Raw genomic sequence first — 8,146 nt, 5'->3', positions numbered from 1 at the left:
TAAAATTATTTATTACAAAATTATTGATTACAGTTTTTAATTGAGTTCTGGGAAGTTGTATCATTGAATAGCAACAGATTAGTTAAAATCGTTTGAGAAATCTTTATTTTATTGAACACTTCAATGTACTTTATTAAGACTGAATACATTTAAAACCACAGCATGAGTGCAGAATAGCTTTTGACCTATGAAGTGCATGCAAGGTTAATCTTGTAAGGTGGTGACACCTATGGAAAAAAAATGTATGTGACATGCAGTCTTGCTCCTAAGATATTTCTAACTGTGACTGAAGAACATGCTGTACTTGTGAGCAAATGTGAAAGTTGAACAGGTGGCAATGATCTTGTATCTGTAGTGAAATATCGCACTACTATATTGAGCATCTGCTAGATTGCAAATTTAGCTTTTTTTTATTATTATTATTATTATTATTTTCCTCTTTGTTTTAGCTAAAAAACTGTAAGACTGTTAACTGTATGAAAAGTTAGACCTAAAACCCAATAAATATTCTGGGATGGCTAAGGCTTGGAATCTGAGGAGCAATCTTAAAAGTTTAGCTTTTATTTTCTCTCTTTGCTATAAGTGGATACACTTTTCCTTGTAATTGCGCTTCATGGAATTCCCATCATTAAGGAACTGCAAAGAGAATAAGACACCTAAGTGTGAACAATACTTCACACCTGCAGAGCCTGTCAGAGGTAAGTTTATAGCACTACTGTTACCAGGCTGCAGAGGACTAACGTTTGTTCACTGATGCACATTGATGCCTTATGCAAGTGTCTACAGTGGCCCAGCAAATCCTCTGCTACCAAAATGGACAGCTGGGGGCACTGCCCTCTCTCTGCACTAACTCAGGTGGAAGAACAGCCCAGTCACCCAGAGCTTCCCTCCAAGTAGGCAGTTAATGTTGTTTCTTAGTTTATGTGACTGTTTACATCCTCCAGCCACACACAGCTGAGTTGTACACTAAGGCAATACTTGTCGTGTTGTCCTGGTTTCAGCTAGGACAGAGTTAATTTTCCTCCTAGTAGCTGGTAGGGTGCTATGTTTTGGATTAGGATGAGAAAAGCGCTGATGGCATGCTGATGTTTTAATTGTTGTAGAGCAGTGCTTACACCAAGCCAAGGACTTTTCAGCTTCTCGCTCTGTCCTGCCAGCGAGCAGGCTAGGGATGCAGCAGGAGCTGGGAGGGGACAGACCCAGGACAGCTGACCCAAACCGGCCAAAGGGGTATTCCATACCATCTGACGTCATGCTGAACAATATATAGGGGTGGCTAGCCGGGGTGGAGGTGTGGCCGGCTGCTCGGGGATAGGCTGGGCATCGGTCAACGGGTGGTGAGCAATTGCATTGTGCATCACTTATTTCGTACACATTATTATTATTAATACCATTATTATTATTATTATTATTATTATTATTATTATTATTATTATTATTATTATATATTATTATTATTATTATAAAAATGAATTATTATTATTATTATTATTATTATTATTATATATATAATACTATTATTATATATATTATATATATATATATATAATACTATTATTATTATTATTGTTATTATTATTCTTTTCCTGTCTTAATAAACTGTCTTTATCTCAACTCACAGGCTTCACTTTCCCGTTTCTCTCCCCCATCCTGGAGAGGGAGGGGGGAGGGTGAGCGAACGGCTGTGTGGTGTTTGGCTGCCAGCTGGGCTAAACCACAACAGTCCATTTGGCACCCAACGTGGGGCACGAAGGGTTGAGATATCGACAGATTTGACCGGAGTGTGTTAAACTAAAATTGGTATGAGTATTCGACCTGCTTAATAGTTGCTACTCACAATGTTGATTGCCTTAATCTCAAGTCTGCTGTGCCTGCTTCCCAAATTGGGTTTTATAGCACGTTACTTTCTGTATGTGCTCCCTGTCATGCTGTTTATCCTTTCCGGGCCCTGGTTTAAGATTGTTATGGTACTGTGTGGTGTAACAATGGCTTATGAAATGATGAGATTTCTGGTCATGACTCTAACCTGGTATTTGTACTCAGCACTGTCGTCGACTCTATACTTCGGAAACCATATCTCAGAAACTATTAGCAATTACACCTATTGCCTTTTTTCATCAGGGAGTCAATCTGTGGAGGGGACAGGGGAAGATATTTTTTCCTACCTGTTCACTCTCCCTTCCTCCTTCACCACCCTCTTATCCCCCGAGCTAGTTACGGTAGCTCTCCAAGATGTTGAATATCCTTGGGATACTCAGACCAGCATGTTCCTGTTGTTATGTCTCCTGAATGCGCTTCAGGTTTTGTTTAAGGTTAAACAACTACTTAGGAATCTCATCTGGAGATCTGTCTTGAGGCGGGATAGTTGCGAGTGGCAGGGAGTGTGGGAGGATATGGGCAGCTTTCTAGAGCAGTGGGCACCTCCAGTGTTTTGGACATTCACCCCTGAACAACTGCAAAATCCTAAAAAACTGGTAGAATGCTTGAAAAAAAGGTGTCATGACTCTGGCAGTTCCAAAGTGACACAAATCACTGTAGCGTGCTGGGGTCTGGCTTGTGCCTATCGAGCTGCAATTGATGCTGCTATCAACCTAGTGACAGACCCTGCGGCCATTCCAGCTCCAGCTCCCGCAGCCGTTCCAGCCCGACTCCCCGAGCACCGCCCTCGCCCTGTCGGCCATGGCACCTCCCTCCCGGCCTGCCTGCCTGCTCGGTGCCGGCGGAGCGGGCAGGGCCCGCTCGGTTTCCCCCCTGCCCCTCATGGTTTAGCCCGGCTGGCAGCTAAACACCACACGAACCCTAATGCATCCGTCTGATTTGGGAGGAATGGATTAAAAACAGAAGATTGTCAAAGAGGACAGAATGAAAGACTGGCAAGGAGGATTGTAAATAAGCTCAAGTGACCTTGCAGCTGGGAACGCATAAAGTCTGGAGAGCAGTAAAGTCAGAAAACATAAAGTGTACCTACTGCTGTTTATCCTCTATATGTTTGACAAGTAACACATCTGTGTATAGTGTGGAGGCGCCCTATTGGACTCACTTCAGCTCGCAGCACTGGTATGAAAAATATCAAAAAGCACAGTGAGGACCATAGAACGCACAAACACTTGATAAGCAGGTGTAAATAAACATCAGGTAATCTAGCATGGACTGAGTTTAACGGTGTCTGCATCCATGCCTGTGCGCCTCAGCCGGGGTATTGCTTTGGGAATCTCCTGGTTGGCAAGGCAACAAAACTAAAGGAGGTTTGTGTCCTCCTGAAGCAGTAGCTGTCATGGAAAATGAATCTCATCTTTGATATCTGAAAGGAGATAGAACTAATATATACCAATCTGTATAAGAACAATCTGTCTTTGTTTCTTTAATATATACACAGAAAACAGTAATTGAAGACAAAATAATGGTTGTATTATAAATAAAATGATTGTTTGTTCATCCCAACGTTAGAGGGGTCTGTGTCTAAAGACAGTTCTTTAAACTGTGCCTATCTTGTCTGTGTTAACAACTGTGCCAGTTGTTAAGTTACATGAATACTTTACCTTAACTATCGCGTTATTAATTTCATGTAGTTTATTAGAACTGACTTTCCCATAGAGATAGGTATTCTATATTCACTGCAAGTTATACTGCTACTATTCTGTGAACTCTGACAATAGCCAGTAATAATTATATGGATTTTCTTTTCAAATTCCTTGATAAATATGTTATGATGGTGATGCTATTACATTCACAAGCAAGTATTGGCTATCTTCCATACTATGTTGCAGTGACTACTGCCAAGCATTTAATATGTTGTTTCTTTTGCCTTCTAAAATATCATAAGCAAATCTTGTGTAGGAGTAAATATAAAGGTTCAAAGAATAGGTGTAACCTCAAGAGGTGTCCCTACTCAAGGGGAGATCCTGTCACGTAGCCTGTTGTTGTACAAGAAATCTCAAAGGGTTCTTGGTCTGCTCACTATTTATGGGGTAAGATGACAGATTTATAGTCATATTTGCACACCAAATGCAGATGTTAGTTTCTTCTAAATCTGGCGTGAGTCGTTATCTATCTCCCTCAAATCCATTGTGAGCTGGATGCCTCAATCATGACCTGATGGCATCCATCATGACTGACACTAGTGGTTATCATTTAAGTAGGGTTACATGAAATAAAACTGAAAAGGTAGTGGGAGGGAGAATACACACTCACAGGGTATCACCTGCAAAGTTGCTGGCATTACTATAATGGAAATACATATAGAACTGAAGTATAATTGACAATTTTAGAAAAGAGGTCTGAGAATAATAATTTTATCTCTTTCCTCAAATTAATACACAAGAAAATGTACAACAGTGTAATTAGCTTAAATATAATAATGCATTCATAGAATCATAGAATATCCTGAGTTGGAAGGGACCCATAAGGATCATCAAGTCCAGCTCCTGGCACCACACAGGTCTACCCAAAATTTTAGACCATGTGACTAAGTGCACAGTCAAACATTTCTTAAACTAAAACAGTCTTATTTATCCATGACACTACTAAGGAGAGTACAGATATTACTGTGAGTGAAAGGTTTTATAAAATGTTTTTTCATTGAACACAAATCTCATTATGGCTTCTTAAATTCAGACAAAAATGACATATTCTTCACCAGAAAGATAAGAATTTCCATCAAGATGCATCTTAAACTGGGTAAAAGAAATCCATGTGGCTAGATTTCCCCTGTGCTATAAAAAGGACTCTCAATATTTTATTTACTTAAAAGGGAATTGAAAAAATAAATCCCTTTCCCAGCATATGAATAGTATTGCATTGGATAGGTTTCACAGAAAACTGAAATTCACTTATACTGAATCTAAAAATAATCATAATTGGTGTGTTTAGTATTGACAATGAGAACCACCTGCTTTACATAGTCTGACATGAAATTAAACAAGTTTAAATTCTGATATCTGAAACATGATTTACTATTATAATTATTCCCCTACAATAAACAAACAGAAAAACAAACAAACAAAACCTGAGAATCTAAAGCAAGAAGGCCTAAGAAACTTCTGCAGAAATTATAGCTGAAACATATGTGGAGGAAAAACAAACGCCCTGCCTTCTGAACACCTGATTCCCAAACACAAAAAGTCTTAAAAGATTTTTGTTATCTCTCTGGATAATACTGGATAATATAATTGGATAAAATAATTGGCTAATATAGTAGAAAGTGTGCTTGCTGCTTTTGTTAAACTGGCTTAAAGGACATTACAAAAAACATCCTGTCTTCTAAATACAAGAAGTCCAAGAACCAGTAAAACTATAACCAAACACGAACTCTTTTTCATACAAACTGCCTCCACCGATGGAAGGTTTACCTCTATTTCAATGTTTTTAGCACCACCAGATATGAAGACATTAATCAAAAACTAACTCAACTAAATCCCAAAATTTAAATTCCAGGAATTTTAAGTGGGTTTCAGCTCCAAGTCATAAACACATAAAGTTAGTTCTCAAATGCAGGAATTTATGTGGGTCAAAGGACATTCCTATGGTAACCAGTCAACGTCTAGGGTAGTGTTCAACTGCACAAAGTTAGCCACTGTTCACAATTGGTTCTTTACTTCTTTCACTAACTGGCCATGTCTCAGTAGTTAGTATAGACTAAATTTCAGGTTTCTATGATTCTTTACCATAGCTTCACCATATCACTGCACATATTACATTTGTTGCCATTAAATGATTAGGTACAGGAGCTTTTCTGACCATTTCTCAAGATTTGGGAAGTCAAGATTTGTGTGAATAAGATCCTTTCATGAACAATCTGTGAGATTGTTCATGTGTGATCTTGATTTTGTTTATTTGAAGATAAATGTTAAATTTTTGTTTTCAGTGAAAATTCTTTTTAAAATATTTTCTAAAATTCTAAAACATTTTCCCCAATCATTAAAAAAAAAAAAAGGCAGCTTATTTTATTCTTTCTTTGTAATCTTATCATACAAATAGTCCTTTCAATGCAATTTTCTTTTTATTTTGACTTCTAAATCACAGGTTATATCTTTAGAACCCTACGTATATCAATACTGATTCCTATGAAATAAACGATAGATTTAGTTTAATATCTCTCTGTTCTAGGTGGAATACAGAGCAGTGACCACAGGACATCTGACTAGGATGCCTGCTTTGCACCAAAAACAGGCCTTTTCCAGAGAAGACGTTCTGTTGCTTTAGAATGTTGTCACCGCTCTCATGAAATATGGGTCTGATATTGGGAAAACTGTTGGCATAAAATAAATAAATGTGGGAAATACAAGTAATGAAAAATTATGAGGGCTGATTCAGGGATCTTATGACTGTTCATGCTGGCTAAGATGATTGCTGAGAGATTCTAGTCACACATAGCAGAGTGCAGCAGCCCATCCATATCATTAGTAACAACACATTCTTTGTCTTAAGTATGGTATCTTGGTATAGCACCCTGAAATGGCACTTAGATCACATGCTGCACTCTTGCCATGTCTCAATGGAGCATGCATTATTAATTAATTCTAGTTTACTGGGAGACAACAAAATGAAAGGGAATATTTTATGTTATAAAAAAAAATCCAAGAAGTTACATACAAATATGTTTCAAATAAATATTTGTTGTGTAAGCTTTAAGGTCAATCACAACTTTAGTATAAATTCACCATACCTCTTCCTTACTCATCCTCCTTACTTAAAAAAAAAATTCTCCATAAATGAAAAATTTTCCTTTCTGTTTCTGTCTACTTCCAAGACTATGCTGTCTATACACAATGTCTCAATTTCTGTATTTTTATACACTACTTCATATTAGTTTATTTTCTTCTGGGTTGTCTTTAGTCTTCCTTAAAAGAAAGCAAGCTGACTGCTTTGTCCTCTTGATGAAGTACTGTTTTATGGCTACACTACAGTCCATTTAAAGCATGGATTTTCAACGACACTAATGTGCAATTGCATAAATGCAAATACACGGATATACTACCTTACAAGCAATTTCAACTATTAGTCCAAGTGACAATTAAATACAGGGTATTTGGGTGTGCAGTACTACAAGACAATTGAACAGACAATAGCCAATGAACCTTTGAAACTAGTTCTATTGCATTTACAATTTACATATAAAATAATTGCATTTACAATTTGGCTTTGTCTTGCGTTGTGCTTCACAGATATATTTTGAAATAATATCTCACTTCTTACGGCATTGTTTTTCTTCCTTGAGAAAATTATTATTTCAGGTTTTATTTGTTCTTATGGGTTTGATTTTATGTTTTCTTTCTTTTCTGTTCTAATATAACAGCAATTTGCTTTCCAGTTAAGAAAGTAAAATCTACTGGGGAAGGGTTTATTATCTTTTATGTGTACTTATTTCCACCAGTAATCTTCTAACAGAAATTAGTATATTTAGACAGACATTCACAACTGGTCCAGAGATAACGAAGTATTTCTGTACAGAAATAGAATATTTCTGTATTTTTTGTCAGAACACATATTTTACTCCTATCAGAAAACATATGCAAAGCCACACAAATAGCAGAAAATAGTAAACATCTCATATCAGGTCGTTTGGAAAAAAATACAGGCATCATCAATGGAGCAGTAAGGGGTATTCTAGACAATAAATAGCTTTAGTCCAAAAGCACTGAGCAAGCTGGGGAAGGCTGTTTCAGCAAGTGTCATTTTGTGTGAGGTACTGAAACAAATATAAAAAGCTTATCAAGAGGAATGCACTAACCTATTTCTATTTAGCCATGTCCTATGCTTAATCATAACGTGTGAACATTTGCAGAGCTTGTAGACTAGATTTAGCTCTACAGATTTGCTCTTAAATGGAAATTGTCTTTCCCCCAAGTTTTCCATTTACCAATACCAGAGAATGCTTCAAATTCCAGTACTTAAATCTTTCATTTTAACAGAGATTTTTTTTTGTTTGTTTTTCATAGATAGAGATGTATATCACTTAATCTATTTGAAGGTAGTGCAGGGAAAAAAAATCACTGAGGGTTGTTTACCTCTCTTTCTCTCACCCACAGTTCTTAACAGCATACATGCTAGTGCCCGGTAATACAGATGAGGCTTTATGTCTATTCAGCCTTCTCAGATTATGACTGGGTCTATTCCAGGTTGTGCAATCTGAAAAACAAAGTGCTTT

The sequence above is a fragment of the Cygnus olor genome, chromosome 1, assembly GCF_009769625.2.
Source record: "Cygnus olor isolate bCygOlo1 chromosome 1, bCygOlo1.pri.v2, whole genome shotgun sequence".
Lineage (NCBI taxonomy): Eukaryota > Metazoa > Chordata > Aves > Anseriformes > Anatidae > Cygnus > Cygnus olor.
Note: the sequence above shows the minus strand (reverse complement) of the source record.